Source organism: Bombus impatiens, unplaced genomic scaffold, assembly GCF_000188095.3.
Source record: "Bombus impatiens unplaced genomic scaffold, BIMP_2.2 scf_0142, whole genome shotgun sequence".
In the NCBI taxonomy this organism is placed as follows: domain Eukaryota; kingdom Metazoa; phylum Arthropoda; class Insecta; order Hymenoptera; family Apidae; genus Bombus; species Bombus impatiens.
In genome coordinates, this window is record NT_176561.1 from 2,684,306 (window position 1) to 2,703,966 (window position 19,661).

General features: G+C 44.1%; 1 long non-coding RNA gene across 1 annotated transcript in view; it reads left to right on the forward strand.

The window, feature by feature from the left end:
• LOC117151313 overlaps nucleotides 1-15,450 on the forward strand; it is a 17,894-nt gene extending 2,444 nt beyond the window's left edge. Inside the window, exons 2-3 of the long non-coding RNA XR_004461129.1 lie at nucleotides 2,866-2,877; nucleotides 15,151-15,450. This is a non-coding gene — a long non-coding RNA (uncharacterized LOC117151313). The remainder of the gene's footprint in view (nucleotides 1-2,865; nucleotides 2,878-15,150) is intronic.
• Nucleotides 15,451-19,661: the final 4,211 nt, after the last annotated feature.

Genomic DNA, 19,661 nt, shown 5'->3' on the forward strand with positions numbered 1-19,661 from the left:
GGGGGGGGGGGAGAGAGAGAGAGAAAGAAGGAAAGCAAGGGAGACCGGATGATGGACTGATTACGCTCCACGGCCGAGATAGCAGCTCGATAGAAGAGAACTTCTACGAATTCCAAATTCACTTCCCGAAGCGTTCATTTCCGGCGCTCGCCAATGCTGTTTCGAGGCTTGATACCACGCTAAGGAATTTGGAGCGAAAAATTGAACTTGATGGAATAATTTACGAAAAATATGTATAAGCTTCTCTGATTGCGCTACATTACACCGATCCATTACGAATTAAATCTAACACGGTAAAGAGTGGCGTTAAGGCCTCTTTCTAAATTCTTGACTAGAAATGAAAAAGTCAACGACCACACGATTCCGATAACTGTAAAAAATAAAATCATTAACGATCGATATCTACGGTTAAATTCGAAAATTAAAACAGAATCGGGCGCTAAAATTTTGAACAGAATCGGGCGCTAAACAGAATCGGGCGCTAAAATCTTAACAGAATCACTGACAAGAAAATATTCGAAGGATAAGTGAAAGGAGCATTGAAAACAAAGGTTCGTGCGGAGGAGAAAAACTCGAGAGGCTTCGAATTTGAGGAAAAATAAGCGCATCTAAATTAATAATCAATATCGATCATCAGACACGAACACAAGATTTAGACAGCGAAGAAAGGCGAACAACCCGGAATGAAAGCACGAAAAGCTCGTGCATTATTGCGAGATGATGTGACGCGATGCTCCGATCGCGCCCTCGTCCGACAAAGAAGCCTCAAACCGTATCAAACGAGTCGGCGGCGGTGCGGCATTGAAGTGGGCGCGCGGAAGGGTTGGGATAGGCGCGTGGACAAACGAAGGATACAACAAAGGATCCGGGCGCAGGGAGGCAGAACGATAAAGGGAGACAGAACGATCCTGCCGAAAGTTAAAAGGGAATCCATCCATAAATAAGCGCGGCTCTCTACGGGGTTTGCCTTGGCGAGCCGTGGAACGGCCACGGATCAGCGCGCGATCTCCAACGGAATAATAATGCGGGTAAAATAAAACCGGCCTCCCCCTCGAACACTCAGACAGGCTTACGCACCGAGTCTGAACACACGCATCAACGTTGGATAGCGTACGTGTAAGCTGTGTGCACACCGAGAACCCATATAATACCCCCATAGAGAGATGGGAAGATCAAACACTGAAATTACAGCATTGTGAGCATTCTTCTTGCGGCCACTCTTCTTCTTCTTCTCCTTCTTCTCCTCCTTCTTCTTCTTCTTTTTCTTCTACTCCTCCTCTGCTTCTTCTTCTTCTCCTTCTACTACTTCGAGTTTGTGCTTACCGATAACGGTCTTCCTCCTCTTTCTTTCTATCTTTCTGTCTCAGTCACACACACGGCGAACAACGTTTTACTTTCTTCTCGCTCCTCTTCGTTCTTTGCCTATCGCCCCTCGCCCTTGTTCGCATAAACACACACTTGCCGTGCCTGCATAAGGCTCCCTTTATTATCAAAACCCGGATCGCGTGCATATTGCATCGGTGCACCGAGAGAAGACCGCGCTGCTCTCGACCAAACCGACCGGCCGCTCTCTCTGTTGCATCTATCCGTGTACATCGAAGTCGTAGCTGTAGCAACGCTCGTTTACTCCTCCTCCTTCTTGTTCCTCCTCTTTTCATGGGGCGAGTCCTCCTTCTAAAGGACCTGCCTTGTCCTGGACGATCACCGCGAGATCACCAGCTATAGAACACATTTGGCAACGATAGCTCGATGAGGCGACCGTGACGCCATGGAAATTACCGTCTCCACCTATCCAACCCAGCAACATAGGAATAAATATATCATAACTATACGAGCGCAGATTTTCTTCTTCGAATCAGATATGGGTAACAGGTGCAACCAGGAGGGACAAAGTATCGATTTCTCGAACGTGGATGGGATTTAAAATAAATATGTACTGCATTTGTCTTTGAAGCTAAGAGCGTACAAACGGACGAGAAACGTGTATCATCGGCTACATAAGCAAAGCGAGATCAACGTATCTATCTTAAGTAGCTACAAAGGAAGGACGAGAAAACGAGAACAATTCAGAGAGTGAATCGAATTTAATCCATTCCGATTTAAATCAGAATGCAACGTTGCGTTAAATGGAACATTTCGATATTTTTTCGATCGATTTACGTTATCGAAATCAAGTCTTCCGACATCGTGTCGAATGAAATATAATCCATTCCAAACCAGAGGAAAGCAAATAGACAGACTGTTTTACGTTTTTGAAACATCGAAAACGCAAGCAATGTGAAGCAGATGAAACGTAATTCGTTGGAAGCCAGAAGGCAGCAAACGAACAAAGCCGGTTAATTTCCAAACATAGAGAGAGAATAAAACTCGGAGCAGGCCGGATATCTCGAGGCATTCCTTCCCTTATCCGTGACGCTGCTGGATCCTGACGCGAGCGACCGTTTCTTTTCAGGCTCCGGTCACTTATGGCGATTTAACGGATTTAACGACCACACCTGTACCGCTGTGCTTCTCCTCCTGGTCCCTTTTCCGTGTAGCGACGCCGTCCGATAAGAATCGGGCCGAACTGTGAGAATCGACGACGACGACCAAGAGCCAGCTACAACCATTCGAGAGATCGATCGCTTCTCGTCGTACCCGACGACGACCAAGACGACGACGGCGAAGGCACACGGAGGCGCGTTTCCATCTCGCGGAATGCATTAAGCCGGACGTCGTCCTCGCGAATGGAACCAAGTGAGCGGCACGCAGACGATTTTTAACCAGATAGGATTCTGCCTCCACCTCCTCCTCATCTTCCCCACCCATTCGACCTGCTGTCCCGTCTCTTTCCTGCAACCGTCGAAGAACTCCCGCACATACGAGGAGGCGCATAAAGTGAATGCATACACGGCTGTACCAAGAGAAAGAATAAACGCGGCCCGACAGGGTCGGATCGGAAGGGAAAGAAGGTAGTCTATATTCTGAGATATCTTTCCTCCTTTGAGCCTGATTCGTTCGTCTGAATTTGCACGGTTCGAGATTTTTGGAAAAGAGAAATCGAATTTAAGACGATAGATAAATAGAGGATTTTTGCACATTTTGTTGGATTTCAAGTATCGTTAATTGATAGATGCTGTACGAATTGAGAGTTACATAGCAAATTTATAAAATTAGTTGTACTTTTACTTTCACTTTTTTAGTTTGTAGAACACTCGCAAGCTTCACTATATACGCGTGGAGGAATATCATAAAACTGGACAAAATATTATATGCTAACGAGTTTAAAAAATATTCGCGATACGATCAATTGTTGGACGCTATAGCCGAGCCAGATTCGATTAATCCACTCCTGGTCGACAAACGACGACAGACCTACGGATATCCGTCCGTTGAACATGTGGACTGTGTCTGCCCCGAGGGGGTTGAGGCAGCGCCACTGAGGGGGTTGCCCCGTCGAAGAGAAAGAAAGAAAGAGAGAGCAACCCCAGACGATGCGGAGACTGATAAAACTACGAATGATAACGCTGTCCCCGACTCGGTTACCCTCTGCCCGCGCCCACAGTCCGTCTGTTTCTGACTATCCGCGATAATCTGGTGCTTCCGCATGCGGCGAAACAGTTTCGACCGTAAAGCTGATCCTTTCGCGCGGAAAACACTTCTGACTTTCAATCGAACCAACTTGCTACGATAAGCTGCCTGCAATTCCGAATATTCGTCCTTGTTTCTATATATTATGCAAAATTACGAGAAAACGTTATCTACGAAAAGATGTTTCCGAAAATATTGTTACAAACGGAAGACGGAGCTTTTATATGACTTTTCAAAACGAATGTGTAAAATAAAAATTCGATTACTAAAGAAATTTTTAAAGGTTCCAATAACGGTGCTATAAAGCTGGGAAGATAATAATTTATTTATTACCAAACTCGCTACTATCATACAAGAAAATTAATAGCACCGGTAACTTATAAAAATTACAATGCCTATCTTCCTCATTTACAAATAACCAAGATTATACAAAGATCTCAGTGATCGTTTAATCTGCTCGTTCGCTCTTAGGGAATTCTAACTATGATTACACTATTATCGAACGATCACATATATCGAGGCCTAAACTTCCTCGAGTCCCTAACCACTCGATCGCGTTGATCCTTGAACCGGGGAACCCAGCACGACCGATAAGCTAAAGTATCATCACCAGTCCCACGATATTCAGTTTCGATACGCGTTTACGCGTCAACACCAATAAACGTAGCGAAACGTCAACGAGAGAGGGGCAACAGCCAGTCCATCGATACGCGACCGATTGCCACAGCAAAAGATTTTCCCCTAGACCACGGGGCACAGGGTAGATCGTTATCGATTCCTGTGACCAAGATCGCAGCCCCGAATCAAAGCGGTTAGCAGCGGGTTACAAGCATACCGTACGCCACGAACGAAGAGAGCAACGTGTAAAGGTGCGCGATGCTCGCAGCTCGGGGGACGTGCATCTTCTTATGGCCGACGAGAAGACAGTAGTCCTTTCTCGTGAGAGATTCGCGGCCGATAACGAGCGTCCCGTTCGCTTCGTATATCGCTAGAGCTCTCTCGCTTCAAAACCCTTCGACTACCTGGTATTCGCGTTAGCGCAAACCCAACATACTCGCTGCCCTACAGAGGCAGAAAACTTTTCAAACGCGTTCGCGTGTTCGTTCGAATCAACTACTTGAAGACGTGAGACACAGTGTAACGCGTCTTTTATCGGAACAATTAGATTATATGGAATCTTATGAAAGTAGGTACATTGAGAGTATATTTGTATATACGTATATATGTATTAGATTTTTCGAAAAGTATCCTTCTTTCGCAAACGTGTTTTTTACAACAGCGCATCTTCATACAAACCAAGTCTGTGAAATGTCGCGGTGTTTATCTCAACAGAACAAAATGCATCGTACGTAATTCGATAAAATAATATAAAACAAAAAACGTTGTGCGTCTATTATTTCCTCATGAAACGAAGAAAACTTTTCGGACAATCTAGTATATCGTAGTTCGTTAAATGTTTCATTTGTCAAAACAATGAAATAGTACGTAGAGGTGAAAAGTATAAGTCGTATTAAAGTTAAAAAATCGCAGCAAGATTATCGGAACCCTTAAAAATTATTATCTCGTGTAAAACGTTACACCATAAGCAATTACGAGGAGAATTCAAATCGTCTTTAATTTTCCACTAGGATTTAGCGCATTATCGTTAATTTATTACGTTTCTATAATTGCTATGAAAATACAAAATTCTAATTGATCGTCCCTATAATCCAGTAATAATTCAATATTTATGCACAGTATTATATACAGATAATATATATACGTATATCATACGTATACATATACTCTATCTCACATTTTATTTACGCTTTAGTTAAGAACTAAAAACTTCCAAATACACGGTGTTTCGTTGCATCGAAGCAGCGATACGAGAATACCAAGAGAGAGCGCAGCCGCAACATCGCAGCGGCTGTTTGCCGTTGATTCTCTCGCTCTTTCTGTTAGCGTTAGGCTACGCTCTCGACACGCTTGCCGATATCAGCCGATAAGATCGAGCCTGCATGTCGATGCCGGCTGGAGAAGCGACGAGAGGCGCGGATATGCTCGCAGCAACGGATCGCGGAGCACGGGGTCTGCGAGAGAGGTGAGGCGGCCAACTAAGAAAGAAGTCCAGGTAACACGGTCGCGCGATCGACGAACGCGACGTGGGACGCGCAGCTGACACCTCTATACAAGCGCCAACGTTCCACCTAATTAACGCCGCGACCGCGTGCAACGCCGTTGTCAAAATAACACGGCGATCGGTCTTGCCGATCGACACTGACTCGTACCATTAACGCTGTTATCGGGTTAGATCAATTAGAGGGCTGGGAGCGTTCCATGCTTTCCTTCTCTTCAGGGAGGCGAACGAAAAGAAAAACGCGCCACTTGCGAAACCGATCGATGGAACGAAGAAGGAGTGCATCGAACGCCTCTCTATGTAAATAAGCCGTTTCTTTTTCCTGCTAGGATCAACGAGGTGTTGGCTGACACCTTCAGCTGCGAGTTTGCTGACGACGCTTTATTTATTTGGGTCAACGCATTTCTCGCATTGTACGCCCAAACTTTTGCTCCTTCTTTTAAGAGGTCGTAAGAGTCAAACTTCTGAGCTTAGACGCTATTAATATTAAGTCGAAGCTGAAGGTTCAATTATGTGATCTGAGCTTGGTAAATCTTGCGAAAAGTGGCGGGAAGAGTAGTCATCTCTTACACGAGCAGAAAAACGCGTCTTACTAGGCATACTTTCGATGCAACAAAAACCGCACAGTCCAAACTCTGTTGCTTGTACTGTAATTATATGATCTACTTATTAATTCTTTCATCGATACGGGCGACTTCTCAACTACGTAGAAAATCACTATCAGTTAAGGAACCAATTTCTGGAAAATTGACATGGATCACTTACAGCTGGAGATATTGACATTTTAAACGATAACGATTTATAATATCGTGTTCCTCGTTTGTATTTACTACGTTTTGTTCAACAAATTGCGAAGATATCGCGTGAAATTAAAATGTCCAGTGACCGAACAAATTGCTTTCTTCCTTCGTCGAATCGAACAGGAGAATAGTCCTGACAACTCGTCTATCAAATCTCAACTCATCTATCTAAACAGCAAGCTGATAAATGCTCAAATCCTTTCACGTCAAATACGCGTTAAATACGCGCGAAAGTCATTCAGAGTCGTCAGAACCAGGAATCATCCTATTCTCCTGACTCGCTGGTAGCGAGCTCGCTCGACAGGCGCGGCAATTTGTCTTTTCCTCCTTCGAGGGAACCTAATATCAATTTCTCAGCAAAGACTGATTACGTTGAACCCACGCGATCGGTCTGTTCCTCGTTTCTCGACGCGACACGTCATTCGAAGCTCGTCGAACAGCGCTGTTTAAAGTGCGAACACGTGGGTGGCTACGACGGCCAGAGTAACGAGGAAGGGAACCAGGGAAGGAGGTAAGAGAAACGAGAAAGAGGACGAGAAGGAGGAGCCTGGCGCGAGAAAGACGAACGAAGAAGGAGGACATTTAAGAAAGATTGAGGAGCGGCATCGCCTCATTCCACCTTCTTATCTATGCATCTTAAAGAGAGAATTCGTGTGCGTACGCATGTACAGTCACCCACGGAAGTCTTTATATGCTTTATAAAAGATGCATTTTTATTTAAATAAGACGTATAGTGCTATCCAGAAGCGTTTGACACCTGTTAATTCCTTCGATCGTCCTTAGTTCAAACGTTATTCTTAAGGTTCCAAAGCTGGATTTACATTTCGTAATAGAAAATACCCTCTGCAATCAAATAATCGAACTTTCATTCTATCAAAAGTGAAAATAAAATTGTTGCTTACGCTAAAAAGAAAAGAAGAAAAAGAAGAAACACGCATGTGGGGAAATCATGGAAAAAGAGCTGGTTTTAGATTTTATAGCAGAAAACATTCTCCACGATCAAATAATTGAACTCCCGTTCCATCAAAAGCGAAGATAAAATCTCCTCGTACATCCAAGTCTGCAGATTCCCGTTTCACCAAGAACAATCTACGGAACAATTTCGCCAACGACTCTATCGGAACAACACATCGACCTTAACAAGCGAATCTCGACCACACGACACGCCAGGAACACAGGAAGACGGAGAGATTCGACGCGAGATCAGAAGGGGGTTGAATTATGAGGACAAACGAAGAACAGAATCGCGTGACGACAATTATCGCGAGGCTAGCTTAGCTGTAAGACGGAGGAGCGACAATCTCTGTGGTACAACGCTGACTGACAACGAACCAGAGACTCAACTTATGTCGAGGACCTAGGTTGGAACGTGGCAAAACGCGGAGGGGACAGGGAAAGGAGTTTGTACTGCGCTTAAGGTGTTTGCCGAGCAAATACGAGGCGGGCAATTAGGTCTCTTCAGACACGGCGGCGCGCGTGCCGTTGTTTGTCCGGCTAAACAAGATATTATTACGGGCGGCGTGCACTCGAGACGAGACACGAGCTCGGATCTTGTTCCCGCCAACTTTCTGGTATCGCTTCTGGAAACAAATAAGAGGCCTGACCGTGTTACGATGCTCACGAGTCTCTTAAACTTTACATAGAACTTGTCGTGTCAGTGGAACGACGTGATTTCATCATGGACTATTTCTGTATGTACAAGCAGGCCTGTGTGAAACGCGCGATCTGATAGCTGTAATTATTTGGTAACTTAGTTTTTCGTTCTACGATCGCTTAAGACTCGTGGCATAACTCGATAAATTAGCGTTTTAAATATATATAGATAGGATTAGAATAAAACACGACGTCATCTTCTTGCTACAAGTTCCATTATTTTCTCTTCCATTTGAATTGCTCGTTCCGCCACCGTAAAAACCTGATACTTGACTTACAGTCAGAGTTGCACATTGACATTACAATGTTATTCGCGATACAGCCTTGTTAATGACAACCATTCCTAATAGATCGTTCGAAAAGACTTTGCAAAGACTTTCAGTATAAAACGAGAACACGTTACTCGATTATACCTAGGAAGAATCAGCGTTGCGATTTATCGGTGTTCCGTCAAAGTTTCAACGATAGTTGGACGAATCTTGAAGTCTTTGTCATTTTCACGAACGAAACCAGCGTGAAAAAGGGAGAAAAGTAAATTGTTCGCGTGCATTGTATCGAAAGAACGGAAAGAAAAAGATGGTACGGACGCGTTTATTCGGTCGGACGTCGTTCGTTCGTGGTTTAATTGCCATCGAAAGGTCGTCCTTAATTTTACGTTATCTCGATCGAGAGAATTTCGAGGCCGGTACTGCCACGAAATGACCGAGGCGCCACTCTTATCTGAAGAGGCACGGATAAGCCCGATGATTGAGGAGAAAAGGAGCACTCGAGATACCTACGGCGTCGGGAACCAAAGAGAGGGGGCCAAAATTGTTGAGAAATGACACACACACGCACCGATACACGCGCAATACAACGCACCCACGTTCAACCCTCTCTCATTAACGCGTACGACGCGTTAACGAATCGGATACGCCTCTCTTATCGCTAGATTCTCATCTGCAGGTAATCAGCCATCGGTGCATACGAGTTTTCGTGCATACTGTGCATTTGATTCCGATCGATTTCACTTTGAAGCTCGACTCGAAACGAGAAACCCTTTGACACGATTCACCTAGTTATACCAACCGCGATATTCCTCTAGATACGTACATCTCGTTCGTCTACGTGGATCGGTTTAACTGGAATTAAAAAAAAAATGAGAAGAAAGGAAAAAAGACGGACGTTGTCGAAGAGAAGCTATCGCGTGGAAATCGTTCGCGGAATACTCCAGTTGCGAAACCGAGACAATTATCTGATTCGGCCGTAGCGAACAACGAAACAACAACGGCCAAATCGTTCTGACCGAGATCAGATGCGATCTTCTCCGCGGTCTCTCCTCCCCCGCTTCTATATCTCGCTCTTACTATCTATCTCCTTCCGTCTGTTAAACGTAAGAGTGAGAGAGAGAGAGAAAGAGAGAGACTGGGAGAAGAAGAAACTCTCGTTGTTCCGATCAGTTAACGCTAATGAGCGATATATTTGGAAGACTGGCAAAACTGGCCAGAGCGAACGTTTCATACATGCCTCTCTCGCATGCCACCAAAAACAGTATACTTTAATGCTTCTACTCGGAGCCTCTTTTGTTCGTTTAAATAGCGAACAATAATTTTAATTAAGAATACCACTCGACGTACGTTCGATGCAGAGGATGATGGTCAAGAGTACCGATGACCTAAAAATCGTTAATTGTCGAACGAGTTATTATCTTTGGAAGACTAATTACCATCTTTAAGCTTTCACCTTGAGACAAGAAAATGGACCATCGCCTGTCTTTCGACTAATTTGTCATTCGAGAGAGAAAAAATTGACAAACTGACTGTGGCAGATGGTTAGAGTCTTTGGTTAAAGACGATCCTCCACGTTTATAGTTGGCTCTGAAATGGCGGCGACGAGGAGACAGTTTTTGCAGCGGACAATTACTACGCAAATACAAGTTTCAACGAGACAAGTGTTACCCGTATTAGGTCTCGTACGTCAATGTGGACACAGACACAGAAGCGAGTGGACGAGCGTGTATCGTGATCAGAGGCGAGAGACGAGCCGGGCACCAGCTACCCTTGCTCCTGACTGTCCGCTTTATCTCAAGACTTGAGAAAACGCAGACGCTTCGTAGCGAGGCTAATCTGCCTGGTATCGGGGCCCTAAAACCGCCGCCAGGAGGCCAGAGACAACGGTAATAGGACAGGGAACCGCGTCTACTGGAATGCTACGCAAACTTTGCTATATACACGCGACGTGGAATAAAACGGACCTCCATCTATCTCTCGCTCTCCCTTGTCCGCTGACAATAAGAAACGAAGAATTTGTGAGAGAAACGCGAGGAGATTGAGAAATAGATTTGCGGCTTTCCGATAACGACATAGATCGATAGAATTATATCGTACGATATACGCGTATAATAGACACGCGATATATCTGAAATAGAATTGTGTCTTTCTGGAAATGATACGAATTACTGGAATTACATCATTCATATGTTTTATAAGTGGGTGATTTAATCTTCGAAAGTCTCGTTTCGAATTTAATGTTACTCGATTCGAGATATTCTTGATCCGCGTAACTTCTACATCTTTTCTAGCCTCCACTCTCACGCGTTACATTACACACGAACATCGAAAGAACGCCATAGTATGGAGATGACGAATCTTGCAATAAAATCTGATAACGAGCCATCGTTTGTTACGAGTAGCATCTTAGAGAATAAAGAACACATCGAGCAACCTTGCGATCATCCAGCCAAATAAATTACAAATAAAAAATCGCTATTAGCGAAATCATCGATACTTAAACGATCGCCCTATCTTCGCGATAAAAAGAACGTACACGAACTCTCGAACCAGTGAACCAGTACGCGATTAAAGGCCGAACAATGCCGGTCCCGAAAGATCCCGTAGATCGCAGGGCAACGATTCGCGTAATTAGAACGGGACCGTGGTAGATGATCAGATTTTTTCAACGAGGCTACCGCGATCGCGACAAAAGAACTCGAGCGATATGGTTCGCTCGCGAACGCAAAACGACAGAGATACCACGCGGTGGGGCTTTCGTTGTATTGTTTGAAGCCGCGACCGAGATTATTCATATCCACGCGCGTACGTCGACGGCACACTGTCGATTAGTCGTCGCGATGCTTTTGATCGGCGGATCGTACGAACGTGACGATCGCCAGGTTGAAATCTCCTATCACTGGCTATCAGCTCATTACGCTAATATTCACTCGGAATGCCAGACCGATACGATATCTCGATCGTGCCTCTCGCGATTCGCAAAGGCCTTTTTGCGGCTCTCTCTCTCTCTCTCTCTCTTTCTCCCTGTGTACATTTAACCGTTGCATACGAACACACGTTGTGCCATTTTTGGAGCTGGTTGTGTTTCACCCATTCCCAATACCGAGCACTTTCGCGAAATCATATCCGCATTTGCGATCACGTCACGGCTTATCGACTCGATTTCGTTTCGAACACGATACACGACCTCCTGCTCCGAGTAGTTTAAACGCTTTTCAAACAGATGTTCCTGCTCGTGATTCTGCCCGCTGTTTCGGTATCCCGCGTTGAGTGCGAGTTACGCCAGCCAAATTCAATTATATTGGCCGTAGTGTTGCAACCTGAATTCGTGAGATACGAGCGTATAAAGAAGAAGAAATTAAGAATCGTAAATTCCCTCGGGGATTGTTAAACGGCTGCACGTTCCGCGTTACATTCCTAATTTAACGGCTAACCCCCGAAAACAGTAGAGGAGAGAAGAAAGACAGAGAGAGGCTCGACGCGAGCTCTTCACTTAACACGAAACACATGTCGGCCGCATCAAGCATGTTCCCACCACGAATCTATTAAACCTTATCGAGGGTAGACTATCAAAAAATTCTCGGAACAAACGCGCCCGGTCACGAGGCTTGAATACAACGATGAAAAGAAGAGGGTGGGTGAGAGGGAGAGAGAAGAGGAAAGAGCGAAAGGAAGAGAAAGGCAGAACAGGGAAAACGAAAGAGAGGAAGAGATAAAGGAGAAATCAAGGCAAAAGGAAAAAGAGGCCAGTTGTGTGTGTCCAGCATCGGAAGGTACATCGCGGTTATCGGCGTAAAGCCGCGTTTACACGCGTGTAAAGCTGGTACGAAGGCTGGTTGACACCGTAGCGGAGAGGGCCAGCGGAAGGAAGGCTCGGGAAGGAGGCCTAACACACGCGGACGGGATAAGGGAGAGAAGAGGAGAACTCGCAGACACCATTCCAACGATGCCAGGGCCGTGTCGTAACAGGCTGGAGTGACACCACAATGCGGTGTAGCAATTTGTAGGCTCGCCCTTCGTCCTTCCTCCCCTGGTGTCTCTCTGGTGCCGCACAGCCTCCAGCAGCCGCCTCTTCCTCCGCTGTATTTATGAGCTGAGTCGAGAGAACGCCTGTATCGGTTCCTCTCGCGCCGCGGTTAAGGCAGGAAGGACGATGCAGGGCGCACGAAACGAGTACACACACGGCCTTCTTCCTCTTCTTCTTCTCTCCTTGCGAGCAACCGAACCCGCGCCGCGCGCCGATCGACGACGAACGTATATACCAACGAGGCAAGAAGACGAGGAGGAAGAAGGGGAGAAGAAAAGGAAGAAGAAACGCGAGTGAAAGAAGAACAGACGTAACTATAGTAAAAGGAAGATAGAACGAGGGGGAGGGAGAACGAGATAGAGAAAAGGAAAAGGGTGATGAACAGAGAAGGCGGGTTGAACGGAGGAGGATCGAGAGAAGAGAAGGGCTAACTAGACGAGATCAACGCCGCGATAGTTGTCTCTCGTGCGTTTCTTCGCAAAGAGGACACGAGGGGAGGGAGAAGGAAAAAGAAGGTGGACCGATGGCGAGGAGAGACTCGACGAGGTGGAACAAGTTGGCGAACAGGGAAAACAAGAGGGATAGAGAACACAAGGGGAGAGACATTTGCGGCGGTCGTGGATTCATGCGTTTGCGCGGAATAAGGGACCCAGGCGAGGAAGATAAGGGACGCTGATGGACCTTCCTCTTCTCTTTGCTTCTTCTTGTCTCTTTCTTCTTCCTTCTTGCTTCTTCGTTCGCCTTTTCTCGTCTTCTTCTTCTTCTTTCCCTTGCTTTCCTGCCATCCACACGTACGTACAGACAAACGTATACGTACGTGTAACACGTACAGCGTTCTTCTTGCTTCTCCGTCTTTTCGTCTTCGCCGTTTGCTTCCTCTAGTTCTTCTTCCTCTTCCCTTTCACGTCACCCGCTCATTGCACACACCAGCGGCCGATCGACACTGATAGCCGCAACGACTGTTCGCGGGTAACCGGCCACGACGGAATTTGCGACTTCGCTTTTGTGCCTTCCTTCAGGATCCGGTCAGGGAGGGAAGCGTGCCCCTTTGTAACCGATAGATTCGAGCACGAGATTTCGGGAATCTTCACCCGGCCAATTGAATTCCTTTCCTGCCCTGGCTATAACCGATTCCGAGAAACGTAATTAACCGTTCCGCGTTCGACCGCTCTCTCTCCTTTTTTCTTTCTCCTCCACACAAGCTGTCTTTATATAAATCGTACGGAACACGGTGGCAGGTGGTATCCGATCGTTACGCTCGTATCTTCTGCTTATTTCTATCTTCTCTTCAGACATTTTCAAATACTCCCACCATTTAACACTTAAGCGATGCTTTAGGGTCTTGAATCGGCTCAGATCTTACAAACTTTCTTATAATTTCGTTCTTAACACTTCTCATTATCGCTTTTTCATTATCTGTTTGTTTTAACAGTTTTTTATTTGCCAGTGAAAATTGTACAAAATAGATACAGTTGAATTTTGTATAGAAACTACTATTTTACATGTAACATCATTTTACATGAATAACAATCTTTGACAAAGCTGTGACGAAACCTGCAAAAATACGAAACACAGTAGCAAGGCAAACTGATAAGCGGATTCAACAAATCCCGATCGCACGAAAGTACACAGACGGAAACGTCGTGTAGTCAGAAAAGGAAACGAGGCGAGGAAAACGTTAAAAGATGAATATCACCATCGAGAAGAGACAACGGCACGATCTGCTGAAAAGGATTAATAAGCGAAGGATTCGATATTTAACGCTTCGACGACGATTACAGCAGGAACTTGAAGAACGCGGCAATCGAACCGTACGAAACGATCCTCCCCCAGAATGGTTTTAACCCCCGTGTCCAGGCGAAACGAGCCGATGCTGCGCGCAGATATTGCTTACGGGCAACACGATTCAATAAAACATCGTATAAAATCATTGGTTATTAATTTGACGGCTACGCTCGGCGGGGGGTGATTGCTGCCTCTCCACGGGGTGCCTTTTATCCCTGGCATCGTCGATTACCGCCGCGATACAAGCGAAGATCCAGCCTTCTCCTGTACCTTGCCACGAAGAGGATTCGGTATCTCGCGACGTTGCTTTTTCAACGAAAAATAATCGAGATATTAAGGAAGGCAGGTGATAGCGTTTCGACCTGTTCACGCCTCGCGTTGTAAAACAGATTCAACGGAAGCGAAAGCTGAGAGTGAGAAATAATTTTCACGCTAACATTTATTACCTTTGCGCGATTCAACTCAGAATTCGATATATTTCTCGTACGACTGTCCCTTGTACTATCAACGTCTGTTTCGTTTCTCGTAGAAAAGGTATAGAATCGCGTATTTGAAAAATGTGCTCATCCCGTAATTGGTATGGTGATTGGTTTAATCAGGTGGACGATATGTTCAGAAACTTACGAATAAGTGGAAATATAAAAGATGTGTTATTGCAGGATCTTATAATACAATTGGTTTATTTACAATAAATGGATCAAACTGATATTGGTTAAACAGAAAACCGTGGTTTTTTAACGTGAACTAATCACAATAACGTATTATAATTAAGACAACTAGATAGTTAATTTGCAATCTCGTTACCACGGATCCAACGCTCTCTCGACAACGTTAGTGTCACGTAGGAGACACAAGAAATCACGAAACCGATAGATCGCCGGTGATCTCTTCGCGTTGCAGTTTGAACGTTCCACGAATAAGGTGAAGAAATTGAACTTTCTATATGATAATAGGATTTATTATGCAAATCCAACAGAGTGACGATTCAAGGTGTTACAACAGAATGATTCAAAGTGTTACAAGAGACTGGGGCGAGCGCTTATTTTGGAGGGCTTTTATACTGAGATTTTAGTCCCTCTGGAGGGGTTGTCGTCTGGTGTATCTCAAAGACGCCTATCCCGTTACTATTTGGTTATTGTTTCGATGCCTGTGGTATGCAGAATGTCTAGCCTATCCTATTACTGTTTCTGAGCGGGTGGCCTTCTTGAGCGTGTGACACTAGCAACACTCTCTCGACAATGCAATTCCCACTCTCCGACTTCTCAACTCACAATGACTGTTAACACGTTGGTCGCCCATCGTATTCGGCTAAGTTTCCCGCCGGACCCAAATCCGACTGTCGGTACGCTTTTCGGTTAGAGTATTCCGAGAGATCTCGTGGCAGATATCCCAGATCTTTCATTTAGTCGAGAAGCATACTTCTTGTGAGACGCACATCAGTGATTTTTTCATCGTCAAAATGTCCAGTAGACAGCATGAAGATATATTTGAAAGTGAGGAGAGTAATATAGAATAATGGAAAAACTGGTATCGGCAGAAGTGACCAGATGGTCTCGTATGCCACTACGATATGCAAAAGCATCAAGCGGTATCGGAAATTAGCATTTACTCTTAGGAACAGTTATAGTAAATGCTCATATTGCGTACCAAACAGCCACAAACAAAAAAATACGGATAAGAAAATTTCGGGAAATTCTCGTTTCCGAATGGTCCGATGTGTCCTCAGAAAATACTGTGCCCGACAACCATCGGAAAAAACGAAGAAGGAGATTCGTAAGAATCAGCAGGGCAAGCCTATGAGAAGGATGTGCACCCTATGTTACGAGAAGAAGAGGCAAATTGTCGCACGCCAAGAAGCGAGAAAAACTATAAGAATATAAAATATATTGTTCGAAGGGTCCAAATCACCCCAAATGTGTTTGGAATGTTTTAACGAATACCATGCGACATAACATAATGTAATATTTTATCCAGAATATAAATGAATAAAAAATATGGTATGATGTGTTTTTAATATTTTTATGTTGTATATCCTATATATAATATCCTATATTTAATTAACTCGAACAAGAAGAGCGTCACCCATATTTGGGTTACGGAACCCCCATGAAAGCACCCCGTCACATAGATATGGGTAACGTGGCGACCGACGTGTTAATTCGTTTTTGTCCCTTAACAACCCCTTGTCTTTTGTCTTACCTCCACCATACACATGATCTGCAACCACTTGTTTATGATTCGTCCGATATCTCTTAGGCCTTTCGTCCACGATACTACATTATCGTACGTTGCATCTACTCGTTTTATTTGAAGTTTACCAATGTACATTATCGAGTAGCTGCTAGTACGCAGGATAGCTGGCGACAAACATTTCTCCAATTAACTTTCCATCGACGAATTCCTAATTCGTACTACAATTTACCATTTACCTAATCGTTTCGCGTTACCAATAGAAAATTCAATAACCCTTGCTCTCCATTAAAATTCCGTTAAATCTTAGTTTAATCGTATATTCCATACAGCAAATGCAAGAAAAGCAAGAAACCAACGATTCGCCGATCCCTCGGCGATCGAGGCGAATTCTTAGTTCGCAGACGGAAAGAGTTGCTGCAACCAGGAACCAGTAATAACGAGTCGGCGATGACGCACCGATATCCAAAAAGGTAAAACAATTTTCTCTATGCTGCTTGCGAGATATCCCGACGATAAAACTGACTCTTACAACGACAAATTTTTCACGTGTATTCAAGGTAAAGAGGGAATTATGCGAACGAAGAAACCAAAAAGAAAAACGTTCGTACGCGCTTGCTGGATACGAAGAGATAAGAAAAATCGTCTGGTGACGTCAATTATTTTTAATCTATCGCGTTGGTTATCGAGCACGAGGACCGTGCCTCTTCCGCGAAGGACGTATCTCGCCGTATAAGCGTTTAATCGCGCGCGTCCTTTCCGAAATCGGCGAACTTTAGTTGCGCAACCGGCCGACGCGCGTATTTTAAAGTCCTCCGCGACGATAAGCGGCAGATAGGTTAATCTTTAAAGCGATCGCGTTGCACCGTCGCGAATTTCAGGCACGTACGAACGCGGCCGACGAAAAGCCAGGAAATTTGAACAATTTCGCGAAGAATCGTTCTGTAAATACGAAACTATTCAAACGCTGGTATACAAAATTATTTATTGGAAACAACGTTCGCTCTTTTTCGTAGAAATAGCGGTGGACTGGCTATTCATCTAGATTGTCTGTGTTGGATCTCGTGCCGGTAATTAAGACAGTAATAAGATGCTAATCTGAAGCTCGTAAAATTTTCTAAATACCCTCATAAACGTTATAAAAGTATGAAGTTGCTTTAGAAGTACGAAACATCGATCGAAACAGTCTCCGATTAAATTAAAAATACAGACTGTCATACAAAAATTTCTAACATCTATTGTCCCACTCGTATTCTTCGAATTCGCGTATCCATTATTAACACTTTGACTACCACGTTGGTCACATATCACCGGCCATGGTTTCTCCTGTGACGCCATGGTGGTCATTGGTAACCGGAGCGCTTCAGCTTCTTACGATTGCAAAAATTGAATGAAAATTGACAGTTGGGGCATTTTGAATATAACCGACAAATCAAATAGAAGATACTTTGAAATAAAACAAATAGAAGATACTTTGAAATAAAAAGTGCCCCATTGAACAATTAGACATTTTTATTAGAACTTCGATAAAAAAAAATGAGAAGAAATCTTGCATCTAACAGTGCACTGTGTTAGAACACTTTAAACACAAATGTGGCTCATCGATACAATCTGAACAATAGGTGGTCACCTTTTTCGTCCGATTTTTAGCAATTTTTTATCCTAACTGTTTAACCAAACCACTGTATCGTTCGAAGCTGAAGTTACCCTTAAGAACCGGCGCAGAGGCAGCGAGTGAACCAAGAAAGGCCTGCTCGTTTCACGATCGCTCGTTATTAACTCAATTACCGTTGTTCCCAATTAGCAGTCACGCGCGTGGCTCAACGTGCCACACAATAATTACAGGGACATTAACGTCCAGGTGACAAAAAAGCGGTCGAACATCTTTTAGAAACTTGCACGAAAATTACAAAAGGGGAAGAGAAGGAGAAAGAGAAGGATGCGAACGATCGGAGACGAGAGACGACGTTTTAACGCGTTGACTGCTGCGTCATCCATATTCGGATGACAGCAAAGTTTCTCATAGGGCCGCGTCATCCGTATTCAGGTGACGCTTATTTGACTATTTGCGAAGGATCGTCGTAGGTATTTGAAAAGATTTCCCACAGGGAGTAGTACAACTATTGAATTGTTATAAAAGTAATACGAAAATGGTTTATTAATCAAATTATTTAGAATGTAAAACTCTAAAGCATTGTGTACAAAGCTGAGGTTAGTGGGGATAATTTGAACAATAAGTTGTCGTTTTCTTTAAATTCTCTCGCGTCTTTGATCAGTACGTTCTTTTATCTGTATAACATAGTTTACATGCGCGTCTACTGCATTTTTCCGAACGACGATATTATGCTGACTCGAAGACAAGGATTTTTTGTATTTTCAGACAACCCTGATAATTTTGCAGCTAATAATTCTCTAAATTTTCTAATATTTACATCCTTCCTTGTTGCAATTTTTAAACCGTCAAAGCGTTTACAACAAAAATTCCCAGAAGGAGTCGAATGCCAAGTTTTCGGTGCCATTTGATTCCTTTTCCAATTGTAGTGGCATAAGAAAACATTTGGTCGGAATAATCTGTACCACACTCGTGGTCCGAAGGAGATTTCATAGGAAACATTGCGCGGCAGTCAACGTGTTAAGGATAACAAACGTGGTCTCGTCGTGAAATCGCGGAAATATCGCGTAAAGCGTGTTAAAACGGTTGTCTAACTACGAAACGATCATCGAGAATACTCCGCAGACTAAGAACCCTTTGGTAATTAACTGCATGAGTTACAGTGACTCTTATCCATATCCAGGATTATTCCTGTCTATTATTACTAGCAACGATAAACCTGCGATTGAATCACATTCTGTTCCCTCCCTGTAGAAGAGAATAATTTTCCCGTGTAATATTCGATTGAAAGTCCTGGAAAACTTAGAAACTTTGAAAAAGGCGAAAGAATAAGATAACAGGAAATGACAAGAGTTATGAATTTCCCCGCTGTGACAACCGTTTAAGCACGCCAATTTACATAAAATATTGCCTCTTACAAAGGAAAAAACATGGATCGCTAAATGATGCTTTTACAGGCGATCCTTAAGTATTTAGAAACTTAGAAAGAGCAAAAGTATTAAACGATAGAAAGTAATAAGAATTATGAGTGTTCCCGGCGAGACAGCCGTTTTAACACACTGTGTGCGGCGTGGCGATGAACAGGATGGAAAGAGGAGCGGAGAGGAGAAACACCCGGTTCGACGAGTCGCGGCCA